This window comes from Oncorhynchus nerka, unplaced genomic scaffold (genome assembly GCF_034236695.1).
Source record: "Oncorhynchus nerka isolate Pitt River unplaced genomic scaffold, Oner_Uvic_2.0 unplaced_scaffold_2849, whole genome shotgun sequence".
Classification (NCBI taxonomy): domain Eukaryota; kingdom Metazoa; phylum Chordata; class Actinopteri; order Salmoniformes; family Salmonidae; genus Oncorhynchus; species Oncorhynchus nerka.
Window position 1 is genome coordinate 7,020 of NW_027038450.1, and position 24,081 is coordinate 31,100.

The window sequence follows — 24,081 nt, forward strand, 5'->3', positions numbered from 1 at the left end:
TTGAGCTGGCTTAGTCTACAATGTATGATGAGTGAGTGTGTTGTGGTAGAAAAGTAAAGCCTATGTTTAAACAAATCATGAAGAATTTGGCTACAGGAGCAGTATAAAAATATAAATGGAATGACGGTCATTTTGGAAGGTGGCACCCTTTTTCTCACTTTGAGACCACTAAAGATCTGTGTACGGCCCTGCCTAGAGTACAGTACTGGCTTCCATACCTACAACTGCAGCCTTGTAGTCTTCAAACAGCATCCACAGCAATAGAAGGGGAACTACCGGTCCCTGCTACTTCGTGTGCTGTCCTAGACCAAAAGTTACTCAGCTGCATTCTAAACCTCATACTTTTCTTGCAGGTGCTTTCCACAACAAACCTGGTTCTCCCACCATAAAATAAGAAACTTTCAGAGGTATCAGACCACAGAGCTATTGGAAAATAGCTTTTCTGGGACATGCTGCTTTTAATTCAAAAGAGTTAAACTTACTCACATCAGACAGGTTGAAGTCTATTTCTTCAACCTCAAACCATAACTCAAAGAGTGCTGAAAATGGGACACAAGTGCACCTCTAAACCCTCGCCGTTTTTTCAAACACTCATCCTCTCCACCATCCTCCTCTTCATCTCCCCTACCGCTGCCATGCCAGGGCCTGACTATGGAGGCCACCCGCGGTTCATCTGCATTCCCGTCCCTGCTGATACCGACCCTGCCTGCTTCCCCTCTGGGGGGCCAGTCATGGGGCCTAGCGGGGCAGGGCACCACGGGCCTCCTGTAGGGCCCCCGAACAATAATGGCTGGTGGGGAATGACAGCAGAAGGGAGGCTAAAACCAGTATTTTACACCTGAGAGAAAGCCTGGTGCAGCGAAAAGAGACCATCCTGGATATGAGAGAGACCATCAGGAGCTAACCTCCAAGCTCACCCTGTGTGAGGCTCTGGGCCAGGCATTGGGGGTCACAACGACCACCATGGACCTCCATCTCATCACGGAGGGTTGTCAGCCAACTACCTTACGCTGACAACGGTCACCATGGCAACCAGCAGGGTCACCATGGAAACAACAACCATGCCTTGGATGCAGCCGGACACTACCCTGGGAATGGGAGCACCGGTCGGACAGTGGGCATAACAACAGGGGAAGGATAAACACGCAACACCAGAGGATATGATATCATCAAAATCTCCGGAGGAACTGGGCAGGATGCTGCAGGCCCTTAAAGAGAGAATGGATAACCTGCAGGTGAGATAGAGTTCCGTTTAGTACAGAAAAGAGATAATAGAGATAGGATGGGGTCATGAGGAAAGAGATAAAGAATGACAGAGGGATGAGAGACAGATACTAAAATCAGGATTAAGGGATTACTTTAAATTGTTTTGGATAAGCGTCTGCTAAATAGCAGATTACTATATTATAATGCGAGAGAGAAAGAAAGAGAGAGCGAGAGAAAAGTGGGGTGTAATGTGTTTCCACGTGTCACTTCCTTGTCTTGTCTCAGGTCAGGTGATGCACATGTCATTGGATTGTTTGGTCAAATAAACAAATCAAGCTGAATAAGAGCTCGGGATATTTACATCTGTTAATCAGTTAATCACATGAAAGTACCACCCTGCCATGCGAGACAGAATTCTACATCTTGTTTTCTGGCATCAAAATCCTTTATTTGTAAAAACAATCCAGGAACACCATTGTCCCTTTCCTCTGCTACACTGCCAGCCCTGTCTGACTGTCTGGAGCAGAACAGTGGGGTTGGATGATCACCCTGTCTAAGTCAAAATGGGCACACTAGACAAGGTTATTGAGCACTGACGGTTTAAATGGATTCTGCTTTACGCTTGGTAGGGTTTGGTATGGTTGGGTGGCTTTGAGATGAGCAGGGCAGAGCTAGCTGGGTGAGTTTAAGATTGGTAGAGTTAGGTTAGCTTGGTAGATGGGTAAAATTAGTGTGGCTGGATGGAGCTGGGCAGGGCAGATCATTCCTACCTGTTCTTTCTCTCTTGCTTTCTCTCGTAATTAAGGCTTTGTCGTCCAGGTTTGTGGCCTGATTATCAGGCTGTAAGTGGAGATCATGATAATTGACACTGATCTCAGATCTGTACCCTCTGCTGCCCATGCCATCTGTCTATCGTCACTGTCCCACAGAGAGACCACAAGTCAACAGTGTAAAAACGGTCAAATAGCAATACTTATCTCTCAATCTGTTTCTCAATCACAACCATAATAAAAAAGAATGTATGTACTGTAGTCAACAGTAAATAAGGGTAGTGTTTGTGTCTCCCTCCCCAGCAGTCAAGGAACACCTCCACCACCTACTCCAGCTCTCTGAAGGAGCTCCTCCAGAGGAAGATCAGTGCTCTGGAGCAGCAGATGCACCACACCGCTGCTGCCCTCAGCAGCAGCCCCAATCACCATGACGAACAGCGATCACCACGATGACGGGCACCATGAAGACCACGACGATGACGGGCATCACGACGACAGTCACCATGACAATCACCATGACAATGACGGGCATCACGACGACAGTCACCATGACGACCACCCCGATGATCACCATGACGATGGGCAACACGACAACGAGGCAGATAGCCATGGTTATCTGCAGAGAACGGGTTATCGCATACCAGGGCCCAGGGCTGGCCTGCACTCCAACAACAAACTGGACTCTCTACTGAATAACCTGCACCACACAGGTACCAACAGCAGGAAAGACCAAGACCCCTGATGCCTTCCAGATCGGCTTCCCCCATGAGAACCAACTACATGTACGGGAAGGTGAAGATGACCCTCCTGCACGAGATCTTTGCCCTCACCCTGTGTCTGTGGATAAAGGGGGGCGCAGGCCCCGGGCTGGGGACCCCCTTCTCCTACTCTGTACCAGGACAGGCCAACGAACTGGTGCTGATTGAGTGGGGCAACAATCCCATGGAGCTGTTGGTGGATGACAAGGTGAGATGAGGAGAGAGAGCGTTGAGTAGAGAGTGGCCATGTCTGAATACCCATCCTAGTGTATTACATACCTAAACTGCATACTCATTTTGGTGTTTGGTCTAGTGGAATTCACTCGTCTTTTCATCTTTTCCAACATGTTTGACAACAGCTGATAATCAGAGAAATTGACGTGCTGTACCAAAACTAACGAATTGTGGGAGTCTATTTTGGAAATGTCAGTCTATTTATAAAACGATATATTTTTCTGCATACTATTTACACTGAACAAAAATATAAACGCAACATGTAAAGTGTTGGTCCCATGTTTCATGAGATGAAATAAAAGATACCCATACATTTTCCACTCACAAAAGCTTATTTCTCTCAACTTTTGTGCAGAAATTTTTTACATCCCTGTTAGTGAGAATCTTTCATTTGCAAAGATCATTCATCCACCTGACACGTGTAGCTTGTGCTAGGGACAATACAAGGCCACTCTAAAATGTGCAGTTTTGTCACACAACACAATGCCACAGATGTCTCAAGTTTAGAGGGAGCATGTAATTGGCATGCTGACTGCAGGATAGTCCACCTGAGCTGTTGCCAGATAATTGAATGTTAATTTCTCTACCATAAGCCGCCTCCAACATTGTTTTAAAGAATTTGGCAATACCTCCAACCGGCCTCATAACCACAGACCATATGTATGGCATCGTGTGGGCGAGCAGTTTTCTGATGTCAACGTTGTGAACAGAGTGCCCCATGGTGGTGGTGGGGTTATGGTATGGGCAGGCAGAAGCTACAGACAACAAACACAATTGCATTTTATTAATGGCAATTTGAATGCACAGAGATACCGTGACGAGATCCTGAGGCCCATTGTCGTGCCATTCATCCGCAGCCAAGGATCTGTACACAATTCCTGGTAGCTGAAAATGTTCCAGTCCTTCCATGGCCTGCATACTCAACAGACATGTCACCCATTGAGCATGTTTGGGATGCTCTGCATCGACGTTTACGACAGCGTGTTCCAGTTCCTGCCAATATTCAGCAACTTCGCACAGCCATTGAAGAAGAGAGGGACAACATTCCACAGGCCACAATCAACTGTCTGATCAACTCTATGCGAAGGAGATGTCGCCCTGGATGAGGCAAATGGTGGTCACACCAGATACTGACTGGTTTTCTAATCCACACCCCTACCTTTTTTTAAAGGTATCTGTGACCAACAGATGCATATCTGTATTCCCAGTTGTGAAATCCATAGATTAGGGCCTAATGAATTCATTTCAATTGACTGATTTCCTTATATGAACTGTAAATCAGTAAAATAATAAAAATTGTTGCATGTTGTGTTTATATTTTTGTTCAGTATAGTATGCTAGAACGGGTCGGAGATGGGCAGAGTGGATGCTATATAACTCTCTTGGCTTTAACACTTCAGCTGTGAGGATAAAAGCCACGTAAGCCACGTCTCTGTAGCCAAAGGTTTAGCCCAGAAGGCCTGTTGGACTCACTAGCTCAGAAGCTCAGTATATAATAACTAGGCTACACTGAAGAGCATTGTAACTCTGAAGGTAAACCGAATGGACTTTCTGACACCAGTGATCCGTCTTAATGGCGTGACAATGACGTCAGAGAGCAGCTTACTTAGACAGCAGGTGGAGAGAGTCTCAGCCAGAGTGTGAATTACACCATGGTTTTCGTGGGTCTCTATCAATAAAAAAAAAATGTATTTGACTAATATTAAAGACATCATTTAAACTGTAAAAAATGTATTACCTTTTAATGTGGCATTAACACAACCAGTCATGATATTTTCATCTGATTGTCAAACAAATCACTTCAAAAAGTAGGCTACCTATGCGTGTTCCTCCACTCCAAAATAATTCCTGCATCCAAACTGCATGTACAGTTGAAGTCAGAAGTTTCCATACACCTTAGACAAATGCATTTAAACTCAGTTTTCACAATTCCTGACATTTAATCCTAGTAAAATTCCCTGTCTTAGGTCAGTTAGGATCACCACTTTATTTTAAGAATGTGAAATGTCAGAATAATAGTAGAGAATGATTTATTTCAGCTTTTATTTCTTTCATCACATTCCCAGTGAGTCAGAAATGTACATACACTCAATTAGTATTTGGTAGCATTGCCTTTCAATTGTTTAACTTGGGTTAAACGTTTCGGGTAGCCTTCCACAAGCTTCCCACAATAAGTTGGGTGAATTTTGGCCCATTCCTCCTGACAGAGCTGGTGTAACTGAGTCAGGTTTGTAGGCCTCCTTGCTCACACACGCTTTTTCAGTTCTGCCCACATATTTTCTATAGGATTGAGGTCAGGGCTTTGTGATGGCCACTCCAATACCTTGACTTTGTTGTCATTAAGCCATTTTGCCACAACTTTGGAAGTATGCTTGGGGTCATCGTCTATTTGGAAGACCCATTTGCGATCAAGCTTTAACTTCATGACTTATGTCTTAGATGTTGCTTCAATAATATATCCCACATAATTTCCTACCTCATGATGCCATCTATTTTGTGAAGTGCACCAGTCCACCTGCAGCAAAGCACCACCACAACATGATGCTGCCACCTGTGTTTCACAGTTGGGATGGTGATCTTTGTCTTGCAAGCCTCCCTCTTTTTCCTCCAAGCATAATGATGGTCATCATGGCCAAACAGTTCTATTTTTTTGTTTCATCAGACCAGAGGACATTTCTCCAAAAATTACAATCTTTGTCCCCATGTGCAGTTGCAAACCGTCATCTGGCTTTTTATTGTGGTTTTGGAGCAGTGGCTTATTCCTTGCTGAGCGGCCTTTCAGGTTATGTCGATATAGGACTTTTACAGTTGATATAGATACTTTTGTACCTGTTTCCTCCAGCATATTCACACGGTCCTTTGCTGTTGTTCTGGGATTGATTTGCACTTTTCGCACCAAAGTACTTAATCTCCAGGAGACAGAACGCGTCCCCTTCCTCAGCGGTATAACGGCTGTGTGGTCCCCATTGTGTTTATACTTGTGTACTATTGTTTGTACAGATGAACATGGTACCTTCAGGCATTTGGAAATTGCTTCCAAGGATGAACCAGACTTGTGGAGGTCTGCAATTTTCTTTTCTGAGGTCGTGGCTGATTTCTTTTGATTTTCCCATGATGTCAAGCAAAGAGGCACCGAGTTTGAAGGTAGGCCTTGAAATACATCCACAGGTACACCTCCAATTGACTCAAATGATGTCAATTAGCCTATCAGAAGCTTCTAAAGCCATGACATCATTTTCTGGAATTTTCCAAGCTGTTTAAAAGGCACAGTCAACTTAGTGTATGTAAACTTCTGATCCACTGGAATTGTGATACAGTGAATTATGTGGTGAAATAATCTGTCTGTAAACAATTGTTAGAAAAATATCTGTGCAAGAAGTAGATGTCCTAACTGACTTGCCAATGTATGTAAACTTCCGACTTCAACTGTATACTTGCCACTTGATGAATGAAAATAGGCGTGTTACAAAACGCAAGTGTGCCTATTGAAATTCAGCCATTGCCATTGATTAGGCCTACATTAATTGATGCTTCTTGCTGACAAATGGACCTTTTTTGTAGCCTGAAAAGTCTGGACACCTGATAAACAGGATGGTCTGGTCATCCTAACACACAGTGAACTTACCAGACTAGGCTACAACGTGTAAGCCTATTACCATGAACTTCAAATAGATCTACCGGTAGACAGTTATGTCGTGTTTTTATCTTTATTGCTGGTCACAAAAAATAAATGCTCCCTATACATTCAGTTTTACCTTCCAGTAGGCCAGTAGGCTTACAACACTCCTGTTAGCCTATCTTTTACCTTCCAGTAGGCTTACATCACTTTTGTTAGCCTACCTTTTACCTTCCAGTAGGCTTACATCACTTCTGTTAGCCTACCTTTTACCTTCCAGTAGGCTTACATCACTTCTATTAGCCTACCTTTTACCTTCCAGTAGGCTTACATCACTTCTGTTAGCCTACCTTTTACCTTCCAGTAGGCTTACATCACTTCTGTTAGCCTACCTTTTACCTTCCGGTAGGCTTACATCACTTCTGTTAGCCTACCTTTTACCTTCCAGTAGGCTTACATCACTTCTGTTAGCCTACCTTTTACCTTTCAGTAGGCCTACATCACTTCTGTTAGCCTACCTTTTACATTCCAGTAGGCCTACATCACTTCTGTTAGCCTACCTTTTACCTTCCAGTAGGCTTACATCACTTCTGTTAGCCTACCTTTTACCTTCCAGTAGGCCTACATCACTTCTGTTAGCCTACCTTTTACCTTCCAGTAGGCTTACATCACTTCTGTTAGCCTACCTTTTACCTTCCAGTAGGCTTACACCACTTCTGTTAGCTTATCTTTTACCTTCCAGTAGGCTTACATCACTTCTGTTAGCCTACCTTTTACCTTCCAGTAGGCTTACATCACTTCTGTTAGCCTACCTTTTACCTTCCAGTAGGCCTACATCACTTCTGTTAGCCTACCTTTTACCTTCCAGTAGGCTTACATCACTTCTGTTAGCCTACCTTTTACCTTCCGGTAGGCTTACATCACTTCTGTTAGCCTACCTTTTACCTTCCGGTAGGCCTACATCACTTCTGTTAGCCTACCTTTTACCTTCCGGTAGGCCTACATCACTTCTGTTAGCCTACCTTTTACCTTCCAGTAGGCCTACATCACTTCTGTTAGCCTACCTTTTACCTTCCAGTAGGCCTACATCACTTCTGTTAGCCTACCTTTTACCTTCCGGTAGGCCTACATCACTTCTGTTAGCCTACCTTTTACCTTCCAGTAGGCTTACATCACTTCTGTTAGCCTACCTTTTACCTTCCAGTAGGCTTACATCACTTCTGTTAGCCTACCTTTTACCTTCCAGTAGGCTTACATCACTTCTGTTAGCCTACCTTTTACCTTCCAGTAGGCTTACACCACTTCTGTTAGCTTATCTTTTACCTTCCAGTAGGCTTACATCACTTCTGTTAGCCTACCTTTTACCTTCCAGTAGGCTTACATCACTTCTGTTAGCCTACCTTTTACCTTCCAGTAGGCTTACATCAGTTCTGTTAGCCTACCTTTTACCTTCCAGTAGGCCTACATCACTTCTGTTAGCCTACCTTTTACCTTCCAGTAGGCTTACATCACTTCTGTTAGCCTACCTTTTACCTTCCAGTAGGCTTACATCACTTCTGTTAGCCTACCTTTTACCTTCCAGTAGGCCTACATCACTTCTGTTAGCCTACCTTTTACCTTCCAGTAGGCCTACATCACTTCTGTTAGCCTACCTTTTACCTTCCACTAGGCCTACATCACTTCTGTTAGCCTACCTTTTACCTTCCAGTAGGCCTACATCACTTCTGTTAGCCTACCTTTTACCTTCCACTAGGCCTACATCACTTCTGTTAGCCTACCTTTTACCTTCCACTAGGCCTACATCACTTCTGTTAGCCTACCTTTTACCTTCCACTAGGCCTACATCACTTCTGTTAGCCTACCCTCTCAGCAGAGGTAATTTTACACAAAGAAACGGTAGCCTACATCCAATATAATACATGAGTTAAATAAATCAAAACATGTTTTCCACCCTTGTTCATGAGTTAGTCCATAGTTAATGAGTTAATGCTTGGAGTCTTCACAGATCGTGTGACATAAAATACTTCCTTTCTGTCCTTACATTGATGAAAATGATGACAGTGTTATTTATCATTATTAAGCATTTAACAATTGAATTAGAACATTGAACGTTAATCATTTATCCTCTTCTAAACCAAAGAGTCACCTTGTAGGCCTACTGTCATTAACGTATAGCCTACTTGTTGGATGGATTGGATGCACATTGGTGTCTAGCTGGAGACTAGTTGTCTTGTGATAATTGTCTACCATCATCAGTTGATCCAGGAAAGAAAACAAATATTGCTAGAAATAATAAAGCGAAATAAATGGTCTACTATATTTGGCCACGGATGGCACAGAGAAACCGAGGTAAAGACAGTTTCAAGTTGAATATTCAAGGGATATTTTGCTTCCAAACCTCAATAGCTTTCAAACCACTTGAGCCACAGACTCCAACTCCAAAGTATCATGATGTTGGAAAAATTGCGCACAACATTGCGCATGTCTTATTTTCACGATTTGGATATTAATTCGCTTTCCAAAGCTCATAAACGTGGAGATGTGAACAGCATTTTGTATTCTAGTTGAATTAGTTAGGGAGCATAAACAAAGTACAAACTTTTTTCAGAATTCAGTGGCCCTACACATTCAAACAAGGTTAGTTTATCCATTTTCCTCGCATCGATTTTACATAAATGTCTCAAACTTTCTCATTTCAATAGCTCCTTGGTCATGTGACCTACTGACTCAAACAAGGTTGTTTGAATGTCCACTGACTACCCTTCTATTTTACACACTTTGGTTTGTCTGTTTTCATCGCACACGTTTTTTTACATTAATTTAGTAAACTTTTGAATTTCAATAGCTCCTTGGTCATGTGACCTACTGACCTCAAACAAGGTTCAGAATGTACACTCGGTGGGCCTACATTGCACACCCTTTAGTTTGTAATTTTCATCTCACAAGATTTTTGCATATATTTTTCAAACTTCTCATTTGTTACCTACTGACCTCAAACTGCTTTCAGAATGTCCACCCGGACTGGCTGAGACGGGCGCCGCGAGGCGCTCCAGTGCGGTAACGCAACCGATCCCGGAAGCTCCCAGAGCCCTGGGGAGAGTTTTATTTTCTTTGTGAAGGGCAAGACGCACCCTGGAATGGGATCGACCCAAGAGATGGGCCCTGGAAAGCGTTTCGGTTCCGGCCCAGTGAGCTCTCGCTGGCCCTTGAAAATCTGTACCCATATCAGTAGCAGGTCCCCAAGGTGGACAGCCTCTGGCATGTTAAAACAATGTAGGTAAAGGAAGTTGGCAAGTCAGATCTGTAACTTTGGGATGAGGATTGGCTCTAAGGGCTGTGTCGAGTCGGGCTGGGGTGCGAAGGTGGGGCTCAAGCCGCGGCTGGGGCTCAAGCTCCGTCGCCCTCCTCTCGCCACCGTTGGAAGTTCTTTGTGCGGCTCATCTCGCAGTCTCTAGTGCGTGGTTTCGCAAGGGTCTGCGTGAGGGTTTCATCGGGTGGTGTCTGTCTGGCAGGCCAAAGGCGGACCTGTGGGGATTGGGTCCGGCAGTTGGTGGCGACAACTCTGGACGCGTCCTGGGCCCTTCTCGCGGATCTCCCCAGCTGCAGCGCCCGCCGGCGCTGGGTCTCCGGAGGTCGCATCAGCCGGCGCCTATCAGCTGACTTAGAACTGGTGCGGACCAGGGAATCTGACTGTTTAATTAAACAAAGCATTGCGAAGGCCCGTGTTGACGTGATGTGATTTCTGCACAGGGCTCAGAATGTCAAAGTGAAGAACTTCAATGAAACACGAGTAAACGGGGCAAGGGAGTAACAATGACTCTCTTAAAGAGTCCTTAGCCTTCTAGATAACGAGGTAGCCTTCTAGCAGGGCTCTTCCAATCCCTCCTGTATGTCACCTGTTTTCAGGTGTCGCTAACGATGCAAACCAGGAGTTACCTCGGTACTAGTCCGTACACAAAGAGAGTCCTGCAGATGGTGATGGCTGTTGATCGTTAACGAAGGCGGCAGACGGTCCTGGAATATGGGGGCTTTCGGTCAAGCATGAAAAATGTGAGGGCGGTTCCATTCAAACTCAATGATTTGCTGCGGGGCTCTTGTAAACAAATTCTGACCTTGACAGGAAGCCAATCGGAGAATGATGTCTCGAACGCATCCCTGGCTTTGGCTGGGAGGGGGGAGTTATGTCCTGGGAGAAGGCTGATGAAAGTGTACTACTCGCATCAGTCTGATCACAGAGCGGCTATGGTGAAACATTTAAACACACGTCCCCCGTATACTTAGCTAACTGTAAACCGCAACGGTTTGAATCGAACGCTGGCTTCGGCTGGATATTCTGACACCAGTTTGAGGGTTGTAGGTCACATGACCAAGGAGCTATTGACATTTGAAAGTAAGAAATGTATGTAAAATCGTTTGACATGAGAATGGAAAAACAAAAGGGTGTGCAATATATTAGGCTTATCAGTTGATATTCTGACAGCAGTTTGAGGGTTGTAGGTCACATGACCAGAGAGCTATTGAAATTCAAAACAATGAAAACAGAACAATTAATTTAAAATCACCTGAGATGAAAATGTACAAACAAAAGGTTGTGCTACACATAAGGCTATTCGGTGGATATTCTGAAAGTAGTTTGAGGGTTGTAGGTCATAAGACTAAGAGAAGCTATTGAAATTTGAATCTTTAAAATATTATTGTGAAATCTCATAAAATGCAAATGGACAAACAAAAGGGTATGCAATGTAGGCCCACTGAGTGTACATTATAAACCTTGTTCAAATAAATCAATTAAAATAAATCATTTAAAATAGTGTGAGATATAAACCGACAAAAAAAGTGTGTGCAATGTGTCTATGCCATGGAGTTAGCTACAACCCGTTTTTGAAAGTTTTAGGAGAAATGGTTAAAGAGCTATTGAAATTTGAAACATTTGATTTGTCACTATGTTGACGGTCCCTAACTGCTATTGGTGGGTGTAAGGAAAACGACAGGCAAATATCCATTGAATATCCAACATGAATCTGTTTTTACCTCGGTCACAGAGAACACCAGTACCCACACGCACCTGAAAACAACCAATGAGCCTCTAAACAGCTGACTGACAAAAACAAACAATGATAAATCAACGGATAAATATAACGATTTGAATAAAGGCAATTTGTTTATCAAGGACACATGGCAAACAAATGGCGTAAATTAGGAAGTACAAAGGAAAATCTATGTGTAAAGGAACTTGGGGGCCGAAATTCAGCACTACTGAGTGGACAGTGCTGCCACATATAAATACATGCTTTAAACCATGACAGAGAGGTGGGGGTATTTGTTTCATTTGGAAACATTTATTTACATATTTACCACTACATTTTAAACAAACAGGAGAGTAGTTCATTTGCATAATTTAGAGACCACCCCCAGTAATTCACAACCTTGGTCTCAGCCTCATGAAAAATACTACGGAGTTACTACTCAGCAATACTACACAAGATCTACACAACCCTACTGGTTTTACTGTTTGATTGCTGTTGAGATGTGTATTAAACCAGTAGTGATTAATGTAGTCATTTAAATAGTAAATGAGTGACAAATTGGGACCTTTCATCACTGGTGAACAATGCATATTTCCTATTTCAATCACTTCTGTGTAACTTCTGAACTTTTGGGTATTTACTACTTAAAACCTACACATACCTACACAATTCCTACATGTTCACTATTGAATTGCTACACAAAAACTACTGCTGTATGCCTACTCAATCACTATTGAATTTCTACTGCCATTTGTGCGTGTAGTGTCGCCACTGATCACTACTGAATTTCTCCTGATCCTTTTTCATTTCCTAAAATGTTATATAAACGGCTAAACAACGACATGAAAGTATTCCTAAACCTTAAAGGAACTGGTGTCAGCATGAGGGCTAACTATGAAAGACAGGACAACGACATGAAAGTATTCCTAAACCTTAAAGGAACTGGTGTCAGCATGAGGGCTAACTATGTAAGACAGGACAACGACATGAAAGTATTCCTAAACCTTAAAGGAACTGGTGTCAGCATGAGGGCTAACTATGAAAGACAGGACAACGACATGAAAGTATTCCTAAACCTTAAAGGAACTGGTGTCAGCATGAGGACTAACTATGAAAGACAGGACAACTGACATGAAAGTATTCCTAAACCTTAAAGGAACTGGTGTCAGCATGAGGGCTAACTATGAAAGACAGGACAACGACATGAAAGTATTCCTAAACCTTAAAGGAACTGGTGTCAGCATGAGGGCTAACTATGAAAGACAGGACAACGACATGAAAGTATTCCTAAACCTTAAAGGAACTGGTGTCAGCATGAGGCTAACTATGAAAGACAGGACAACGACATGAAAGTATTCCTAAACCTTAAAGGGGAACTGGTGTCAGCATGAGGGCTAACTATGAAAGACAGGACAACGACATGAAAGTATTCCTAAACCTTAAAGGAACTGGTGTCAGCATGAGGGCTAACTATGAAAGACAGGACAACGAAGGACGGAAGGGATTACATTCAGGATGAGCAAAAACAGTAGCTAGCTAACAACAGCCAACTACTTCCTGTCTTGTCTTTGGTGGTCACGAGAAAAGCCAGTGTTGTCTTCCTGTAGTGTGACCACTTATTTACTACAAACATCAAGTAGTAAAAACACTACTTGACTACTATTGACAAGCCTGTGTAGTAAAGCTGTAGTGTTTTAACTACTTATCTACTACCAACATCAAGTAGTAAAAACACTACTTGACTACTATTGACAAGCCTGTGTAGTAAAGCTGTAGTGTTTTAACTACTTATCTACTACCAACATCAAGTAGTAAAAACACTACTTGACTACTATTGACAAGCCTTGTGTAAAGCTGTAGTGTTTAACTACTTATCTACTACCAACATCAAGTAGTAAAAACACTACTTGACTACTATTGACAAGCCTGTGTAGTAAAGCTGTAGTGTTTAACTACTTATCTACTACCAACATCAAGTAGTAAAAACACTACTTGACTACTAGTTGACAAGCCTGTGTAGTAAAGCTGTAGTGTTTAACTACTTATCTACTACCTTGACTACATTCAAGCCTGTGTAGTAAAAAACACTACATCAAGTAGTAAAAACACTACTATTGACAAGCTGTGTAGTAAAGCTGTAGTGTTTTAACTACTTATCTACTACCAACATCAAGTAGTAAAAACACTACTTGACTACTATTGACAAACCTGTGTAGTAAAGCTGTAGTGTTTTAACTACTTATCTACTACAACATCAAGTAAAAACACTAGTAAAAACAGTTGTAGTGTTTTGCAACTACTTATCTACCGTATAGTAAAACAAACCTGTGTAGTAAAGCTGTAGTGTTTTAACTACTTATCTACTACCAACATCAAGTAAGTAAAAACACTACTTGACTACTATTGACAAAGCCTGTGTAGTAAAGCTGTAGTGTTTTAACTTCTTATCACCTACCAACATCAAGTAGTAAAAACACTACTTGACTACTATTGAAAAATCCCAAGCCTGTGTAGTAAAGCTGTGATGTTTTAACTACTTATCTACTACCAACATCAAGTCATCAAGTAGTACAAATCTTTACCTGTTTACTACTGGAAACACACAAGTTATCTCCTTGTGCTGTCAACGGTGGTGCTCAATCACTCTCCCTCCCTTCCCCCAGGCAGTGACTCTCCCTTTCTATCAGCGATGGAAAGTGGCACCATGTGTGTGTGACGTGGTCGACTAGGGACGGTGAGTGGGAGGCGTGCCAGGACAGGGTGAAGAGGGGCTCTGGGAGAACCTGTCCGCATGGCATCCCCATCAAACCTGGGAGGGGTCTTCATCCTCGGACAGGAACAGGTCATCTTCAAATTCTTTCAGTTGGTTATTGAGTGTCTACAAAAGATTCTGCATTACACAAGACAAAAAAAAGTGCACACTAAGCCATTTTCCCTGCGACCTCACTCATTAACCCCTTGAGCAAGGCAGTTAACAACAACAAACTGCTCCCAGGCAGCCCATCGCTTCTCTGATTCAGAGGGGTTGGGTTAAATCACGGAAGCCACATTTCAGTTGAATGCATTCAGTTGTGCAACTGACTAGGTATCCCCTTTCCCTTCCTTCCTTCCTCCTCATTCTAATTTCACCTATTATTGACTGAGTCCCTTATCCTAGTATAGCCACCCTTTATGTATCACGCCACGACTGTCTAGAACTCTAAGGCTATGTTTACACAGGCACACCAATTCTGATCTCTTTTTTTACCACTAATTGGTCTTTTCAGCTATTTACAATAATTGGGCAATATATCAGAATTGGGCCGGTGTAAACAAAGCCCAAGCTGAGGACTGTTGTGCACTCTCCCATAACCAACCACAAAAGCAGTCACTTTGCTAGCATGGGCTTTCTCTCAGAAACAGTGATCGTGGTTGGGGTTAAGGTCAGAGTCATTACTGTGTAATCCTGGCCTCTGACCTCTGAACCTGACCGTGTCTCGTTTTAGAGCAGCAGATAGGTTTGTCATATAATAATGAAGGCAGACTACCACCTACTACTACACACCATACATACAATGCACAGGAGGTTGGGAGGACAGGCTCATGCTAATGGCTGGAGCGGAATAGGTGGAATGGTATCAAGTACATCAAACACATGCCATTCCATTAGCTCCGTTCCGGACATTATTATGAGTTGTCCTTCCCTCAGCAGCATCCTGTGATCCAAAGCTAGCCACAAACAGACCCCATTATTTAGTTTAAATGCATTTATGGCTCCTTTCTTAAGTCCAAATCCTAACTTTAGAATGTGCCTAACATTACCTTGTCTCTCTCCTCCAGGACACTCTGGGAGGTCGTTTCGACGCCACGCAGGCGTTTATGGGGGACATCTCTGACCTCCAGATGTGGGCTAATGTCCTCACGGCCGATGACATCTACAGCCTGGCCTCCTGCAACAGCCACCTCAGCGGGGACGTCATCACCTGGTCCGAGAACGTGGTGGAGCTCCACGGAGGGGTCACGAAGTACCCCTTAGGCCCCTGTCACTAAGGGCAACCAACTATTATGACATTACCAATGGATCCATATCACACACATACTTAAAAGTACTATCGAAGAAGGATTTTCAGATCCAGAGGGGTATGAGATCACACAGGATAGAGAATCCCTCCACTTAATATTACCAATTACCTGACTAAAACTATGCCTTCCTTTTAGTCTGAAAGACTGAAGAGCCCCATTCCCAGAGACTGTGTTATGACTATTATGGAATTTAAATGTTTTGATAATGAAATGGACTATATATACAGTGCCTTCAGAAAGTATTCATACCCCTTGACTTATTCCACATTTTGTTGTGTTACAGCCTGAATTCTACATGTATTAAATTATAACAAACCTTCCCCCATCTACACATAATACCCCATAATGACAAAGTGAAAACATGTTTTTACATGTATTGAAAATCAAATACAGAAATAACCATTGACACAAGTATTCACACCCTGAGTTAATTCTTTGTAGAAACAACTTTTACAGTGATTACAGCTATAGTCTTTTTCTGGGTAAGTCTCTAGAGCTTTCAGACCTGGATTGTGCAATAATTCTTCAAGCTCTGTCAAATTGGTTGTTGATCATAGACAACCATTTTCAGGTCTGCCACCATACATTTTCAAGTAGAGTTAAGTCAAAACCATAAATTGACCACTCAGGAACATTCCAATCTGCTTGGTAAGCAACTCCAGTGTAGATTTGGTCTTGTGTTTTAGGTTATTGTTCTGTTGAAATGTGAATTAATCTCCCAGTGTCTGTTGGAAAGCAGACTGAAACAAGTTTTCCTCTAGGATATTGCCTGTGCTTAGATCTATTCCATATATTTTTTATCCTGAAAAACTCCCCAGTCCTTACCGATTACAAGCATACCCATAACATGATGCAGCCACCACTGTGCTTGAAAATATGGAGAGTGGTACTCAGTAATGTTCTGTATTGAATTTGCCTCCAAACATAACACTTTATATTCAGGACAACAAGTTAATTGCTTTGCAACATTTTTTGCAGTATTACTTTAGTGCCTTGTTCCAAAGAGGATTCATGTTTTGGAATATTTTTATTCTGTACAGGCTTCCTTCTTTTCACTCTGTCAATTAGATTTGCATTGTGGTGTAACTACAATGTTGTTGATCCATCCTCAATTTTCTCCTGTCACATCAAATTCACTGCTTGACTGAGGGACCTTACAGATAATTGTATGTCAGGAACAGAGATGAGGTAGTCATTCAAAATAACTTTAAACACTTTTATTGCACAATAAAGTCCATGCAACTTATGTGACTTTTAAGCAAAGTGTACTCCTGAATATTGATTGACTTAAAACATTTCAGCTTTTAATTTTGAATTAATTTGACATTATTAGGTATTGTTTGTAGGCCAGTGACAAAAAATCTAACCGTAATAAATGTTTTTATTAACACAACAATGTAAGAATAAGTCAAAGTGGTGTGAATACTTTCTGAAGGCTCTGTAAATGTATCTATTTTTCTAAGCTTCTATTTGACCCTTTATTAGTGTTACTAAAATGTTACTGCTGTTTTAATGTCACAACAAAAAAAGGATAATATGATATATTGTCATATAGTTGATAAAGATCAATAGATATTGTTGTTACGGTACACAGCATCCTTATAGTGGGCCCGATATAATTGACTTTGAAAGTTGTTACATAAGTAGAAGGAGAGCGTGAGGTTGACCAATGGATTCTCTTTGAAAGAAGATCCATTGAAACATGCAACTACTATACCAAGAAAGTTAGACTAATTCATTTTGTTTAGTCTTTAATTTTTTTTCCTGTTTTCCTGTGATATAAGTACATTGAGTACATTTTCTTAAAGCCCCAGGGTCTTAGTTGTTCGTCCATTTTGGACTTATAAATTAATTACATATACCCATTGATTCTTGAAGAGATATAACTTAGAAATGAATCATGAACTAGTTCAAATGTCATACCATATCAGAACCCAAAATATAAGCTTGTTTACTCAATATTTGTAAACGATGCAAATGTAAACTAACACTGTATATTTCAAACATGGGTAAAACTGATAATGTTGATATCATGGGTGGTCAGTCTTTGCATCCACAGCTCTGTCTATGAATTTAGGTGGTTACATTTCACCAGGCCCATATCTCAGCACATACTACTGAAAACAGAGGTGGGTGACCTCTTTGTTATGGTTTCAATTCAGGATTCTAGCTTTGTGTTATTGTTTTGATTTCAGATTTTGTTTTCAATTATTTACCTGAGACATGAATTCCCAGCAAAGAAATGTGCTTTATGAGTCTTTATATGTATACTGAACAAAAAAATATAAATGCAACATGCAACAATTTCAAATATTTTACTGAGTTACAGTGTATATAGAAATCAGTCAATTGAAAAGAAATTCATTACGCCCTAATCTATGGATTTCACATGATGAGCAGGGGCACAGCCATGGGTGGGCCCTAGGAGGGGGCATGGGTGGGCCTGGGAGGGCATAGGTGGGCCCTAGGGCATAGGCCCACCCACTTGGGAATCAGGTCCGCCCACTGGGGAGCCAAGCACAGCCAATCACAGAATGAGTAATTCCCCACAAAAAGGATTTATTTCAGACAGAAATGCTCCTCAGCCCTCAGCGACTTATGGTAGAGAAACTAACATTCAATTCTCTGGCAACAGCTCTGTTGGACATTCCTGCAGTCAGCATGCCAATTGCATGCTCCCTCAAAACTGAGACATCTGGCATTGTGTTGTGACAAAACTGTACATTTTAAAGTGACCTTTTATTGTCCCACAGCACAAGGTGCACCTGTGTAATGATCATGCTGTTTAATCCCAGTTTCCATCCACCTGCCACACCTGTCAGGTGTGGATGGATTATCTTGGCAAAGGGGAAATGCTCACTAACAGTGATGTAAAAAAATGTGTGTACAAAAAAAGCTTTTTGTGCGTATGGAACATTCTGGGATCTTTTATTTCAGCTCTCATGAAACATGGAACCAACACTTTACATGTTGAGTTCATATTTTTGTTCAGTACACATACAACACATTTTAAAGCTCGATTTAATGTATTATGAATCATGCTACGTAGGGGAGTGAAAATGTAAGGGAGTTACCGCACATTTCTCTTTATCTCTCTTTTTAATGTAGGAGTCAGGTTTCACCCCTAAACCAAGAATCAGACAAGCAACAGATTTATGATTTTATTTACAATGCACTTTGTATTTAGCAGGTAAGAAAGTTCCACTGAAATTGAGTTCTTATTATTTACTGATATTGAACAGTGTGTGTGTTCATTTGTACTACTTTATTTGTCAATGTATACACCTTTTTTTTAATTTGAAATACGTGTTGTTGTTTTGATGTAATGAAATTTACCAAACATTTCTCAAATTCCTTTTTTATTCAAATGTTATATTAGGCTAATATAACATTTGCTGTGTCTTTATTGTGGCTTTAGAAATGTTTGATCTGGCTGTGTTCTATCAGTAGACATTGTCTGTGGATACTGCACACGGATCAGGGAAAGCATTTGATACTATTTGTAAATAAAAACCTTGATGTTTCTGGTTGAATGTTTATTACTAATCAATTTATGTTCTTGAGATCCCATTCTGACCTCAGACTGCAATTGATGTCTTGTTTGACCTGTCTGCTTCCCTCACTGTGATAGCCTGCTACTAACACCCAGCACACACAATCAATCTCTCATAACCCAATGTGGCCCACACTGGTGCCCACGGGTCACCACACAAGAGATGATTGGTCTATGCAGTGGAGGGAGGGTTTTGCCTTTGTTATCCATGATGGCATGCACGCACTCATGGCGCTCAGTGTGAACAGACCACACATTTCAAATCAAATCAAATCAAATGTATTTATATAGCCCTTCTTACGTCCAGCTGATATCTCAAAGTGCTGTGCAGAAACCAGCCTAAAACCCAAACAGCAAGCAATGCAGGTGTAGAAGCACGGTGGCTAGTAAAAACTCCCTAGAAGGCCAAAACCTAGAAGAAGCCTAGAGAGAACCAGGCTATGGGGGTGGCCAGTCCTCTTCTGGCTGTGCGAGGTGAAGATTATAAGCAGAACATGGCCAAGATGTTTCAAATGTTCATAAATGACCAGCATGGTCAAATAATAACAATCACAGTAGTTGTCGAGGGTGCAGCAAGTCAGCACCTCAGGAGTAAATGTCAGTTGACTTTTCATAACTGATCATTAAGAGTATCTCTACACTCTCTGCTGTCTCCTAGAGAGTTGAAAACAGGAGGTCCTGGGACAGGTAACACACGATCCGGTGAACAGGTCAGGGTTCCATAGCCGCAGGCAGAACAGTTGAAACTGGAGCAGCAGCATGGCCAGGTGGACTGGGAACAGTAAGGAGTCATCATGCCAGGTAGTCCTGAGGCATGGTCCTAGGGCTCAGGTCCTCCTCCGAGAGAAAGAAAGAGAGAATTAGAGAGAGCATACTTAAATTCACACAGGACACCGGATAAGACAGGAGAAGTACTCCAGATATAACAAACTGACCCTAGCCCCCGACACATAAACTACTGCAGCATAAATACTGGAGGCTGAAGCATTTCGTATACATTGTTTGTCTTCAGGAAGGCAGTGAGTTGCTGCGCAAAAGCTTTTTCAAAATGTTTTGAGAGGAATGGAAGATTCGATATAGGCTGATAGATTTTTTTTTCTGGGTCAAGGTTTGTCTTTTTCAAGAGAGGCTTTATTACTGCCACTTTTAGTGAGTTTGGTACACATCCGGTGGATAGAGAGCCCTGAACAGGCAGTTAACCCACTGTTCCTAGGCCGTCATTGAAAATAAGAATTTGTTCTTAACTGACTTGCCTAGTTAAATAAAGGTTAGATAAATAAATAAATAAAAAATAAATTATTATGTTCAACATAGGAGGGCCAAGCACAGGAAGCAGCTCTTTCAGTAGTTTAGATGGAATAGGGTCCAGTATGCAGCTTGAAGGTTTAGAGGCCATGATTATTTTCATCATTGTGTCAAGAGATATAGTACTAAAACACTTGAGTGTCTCTCTTGATCCTAGGTCCTGGTAGAGTTGTGCAGACTCAGGACAACTGAGCTTTGGAGGAATAAGCAGATTTAAAGAGGAGTCCGTAATTTGCTTTCTAATGATCATGATCTTTTCCTCAAAGAAGTTCATGAATTTAGTACTGCTGAAGTGAAAGCCATCCTCTCTTGGGGAATGCTGCTTTCTAGTTCGCTTTGCGACAGTATCAAAAATATATTTGGGATTGTTCTTATTTTCCTCAATTAAGTTGGAAAAATAGGATGATCGAGCAGCAGTAAGGGCTCTTCGATAATGCACGGTACTGTCTTTCCAAGCTAGTCAGAAGACATCCAGTTTGGTGTGGCGCCATTTCCGTTCCAATTTTCTGGAAGCTTGCTTCAGAGCTTGGGTATTTTCTGTATACCAGGGAGCTTGTTTCTAATGACAAATGTTTTTGTTTTTTAGGGGTGCAACTGCTTCTAGGGTATTGCGCAAGGTGGTTAGGTGGTTAACTGATTTTTGTCCTCTGATGTCCTTGGGTAGGCAGAGGGAGTCTGGAAGGGCATCAAGGAATCTTTGTGTTGTTTGAGAATTTATAGCACGACTTTTGATGCTCCTTGGTTGGGGTCTGAGCAGATTATTTGTTGCGATTGCAAACGTAATAAAATGGTGGTCCGATTGTCCAGGATTATGAGGAAAAACATTAAGATCCACAACATTTATTCCATGGGACAAAACTAGGTCCAGAGTATGACTGTGACAGTGAGTAGGTCCAGAGACATGTTGGACAAAACACACTGAGTCGATGTTGCCTCCAAAAGCCTTTTGGAGTGGGTCTGTGGACTTTTCCATGTGAATATTAAAATCACCAAAAATGTAAATATGATCTGCTATGACTACAAGGTCCGATAGGAATTCAGGGAACTCAGTGAGGAACGATGTATATGGCCCAAGAGGCCTGTAAACAGTAGCTATAAAAAGTGATTGAGTAGGCTGCATAGATTTCATGACTAGAAGCTCAAAAGACAAAAACGTCATTTTATTTTTTTTTGTAAATTGAAATTTGCTAAATTTGCTAAATGTTAGCAACACCTCCGCCTTTGCGGGATGCACGGGGGATATGGTCATTAGTGTAACCAGGAGGTGAGGCCTCATTTAACACAGTAAATTAATCAGGCTTAAGCCATGTTTCAGTCAGGCCAATCACATCAAGATTATGATCAGTGATTAGTTCATTGACTATAACTGCCTTTGAAGTGAGGGATCTAACATCAGGTAGCCCTATTTTGAGATGTGAGGTATCATGATCTCTTTCAATAATGGCAGGAATGGAGGTCTTTATCCTAGTGAGATTGCTAAGGCGAACACCGCCATGTTTGGTTTTGCCCAACCTCGGTCGAGGCACAGACATGGTCTCAATGGGGATAGCTGAGCTGACGACACTGACTGTGCTAGTGGCAGACTCCACTAAGCTGGCAGGCTGGCTAACAGCCTGCTGCCTGGCCTGCACCCTATTTCATTGTGGAGCTAGAGGAGTTAGAGCCCTGTCTATGTTGGTAGATGAGATGAGAGCACCCCACATTTAAGCCTGAAGATCTTTCTCCACCTAATGCAGGTGTCAAACTCATTCCAGACTGTCCCAGTCACTGATTCCTAAACGTTGGGTCAAGACCCAATTGGGCCATGGCCAGCTTGTCATGGGTCATGGCTGGATTTGGTCTGGGTTGTAGGGTTGTCTATATTTGGTGGGTCACACCATAGATTTAGCTCAACCTCTCTTCATTGAATCTGTCCCATTACGACGTCTGTGAGAGCATGGACAGGGCCATTGCAGCCATCTCCATTTTGAAGCAGTCCATTTTCTTCTGCGAATTGGCAAACAAACTGAGTGTCCAAACTGCCACCTGTACTGTGTTGTTAAAACAGATATAAAGCCAAGGTTGGAGATTTACTGTCACCTGCAGTTATGGAATGCTTGCTCACAAGTATAATTCATTGGTTGATCCCACGTGATTACCCAGATGGAATCATGTGATCCTTCCTTAACCCATAGAAAGTCCCACCCAGTAGACTACTTCAATGGTGCCACCCATGCTAAAACGACCTTTAGGGCCCTAGAGTCATTCTCTATGGATCGCCGCAAACACTTGGGCTATAAGTGGGTAACAATTAGGGTTGCAAAATTACAGGAACTTTCAGTAAATTCCTTGGTGTTCCATAAATCCTTGTTGGATTTCCTGCTTATTCTGGGAAATCTCCAACTGGAATCTCAGGAAAACCAGAATTTTGCAACCCTAGTCACAATGGAAAAAAGGTCTGGGTAATACTGTTCACTGTAATAAAAACATTTAGAATTTGATCTGCCGACATCTGTAAACTAAGTCGAATAACAATCACTCAAACACACAGGAGTATTGTCTCAGTTCACTTTTTATTGTTTCACAACAGCTGACTGGCACCCGTGTACCGTGGTTTTGTTTTTGCTACATATAGCACAGATGACCTATCCATCTTTACATTGCTGTAAAACAAAAATAAATAATAAATCAAACACTATCCCAGGAAGTAGTGGTGGTGGGGTCTGGGGGACAGAAGTAGTGGTGGTGGGGTCTGGGGGACAGAAGTAGTGGTGGTGGGGTCTGGGGGACAGAAGTAGTGGTGTTGGGGTCTGGGGGACAGAAGTAGTGATGTTGGGGTCTGGGGGACAGAAGTAGTGATGTTGGGGTCTGGGGGACAGAAGTAGTGATGTTGGGGTCTGGGGGACAGAAGTAGTGGTGTTGGGGTCTGGGGGACAGAAGTAGTGATGTTGGGGTCTGGGGGACAGAAGTAGTGGTGTTGGGGTCTGGGGGACAGAAGTAGTGATGTTGGGGTCTGGGGGACAGAAGTAGTGGTGTTGGGGTCTGGGGGACAGAAGTAGTGATGTTGGGGTCTGGGGGACAGAAGTAGTGGTGTTGGGGTCTGGGGGACAGAAGTAGTGGTGTTGGGGTCTGGGGGACAGAAGTAGTGGTGTTGGGGTCTGGGGGACAGAAGTAGTGGTGTTGGGGTCTGGGGGACAGAAGTAGTGATGTTGGGGTCTGGGGGACAGAAGTAGTGATGTTGGGGTCTGGGGGACAGAAGTAGTGATGTTGGGGTCTGGGGGACAGAAGTAGTGATGTTGGGGTCTGGGGGACAGAAGTAGTGATGTTGGGGTCTGGGGGACAGAAGTAGTGATGTTGGGGTCTGGGGGACAGAAGTAGTGGTGTTGGGGTCTGGGGGACAGAAGTAGTGGTGTTGGGGTCTGGGGGACAGAAGTAGTGGTGTTGGGGTCTGGGGGACAGAAGTAGTGATGTTGGGGTCTGGGGGACAGAAGTAGTGATGTTGGGGTCTGGGGGACAGAAGTAGTGATGTTGTTGGGTCTGGGGGACAGAAGTAGTGGTGTTGGGGTCTGGG

The 24,081-nt window shown here is 42.5% G+C and overlaps 1 pseudogene; it reads left to right on the plus strand.

Moving 5' to 3' along the window:
* The first annotated feature begins 382 nt into the window (after nt 1–382).
* Nucleotides 383–15,640, plus strand: LOC135566962 (neuronal pentraxin-2-like; annotated as a pseudogene).
* Nucleotides 15,641–24,081: the final 8,441 nt, after the last annotated feature.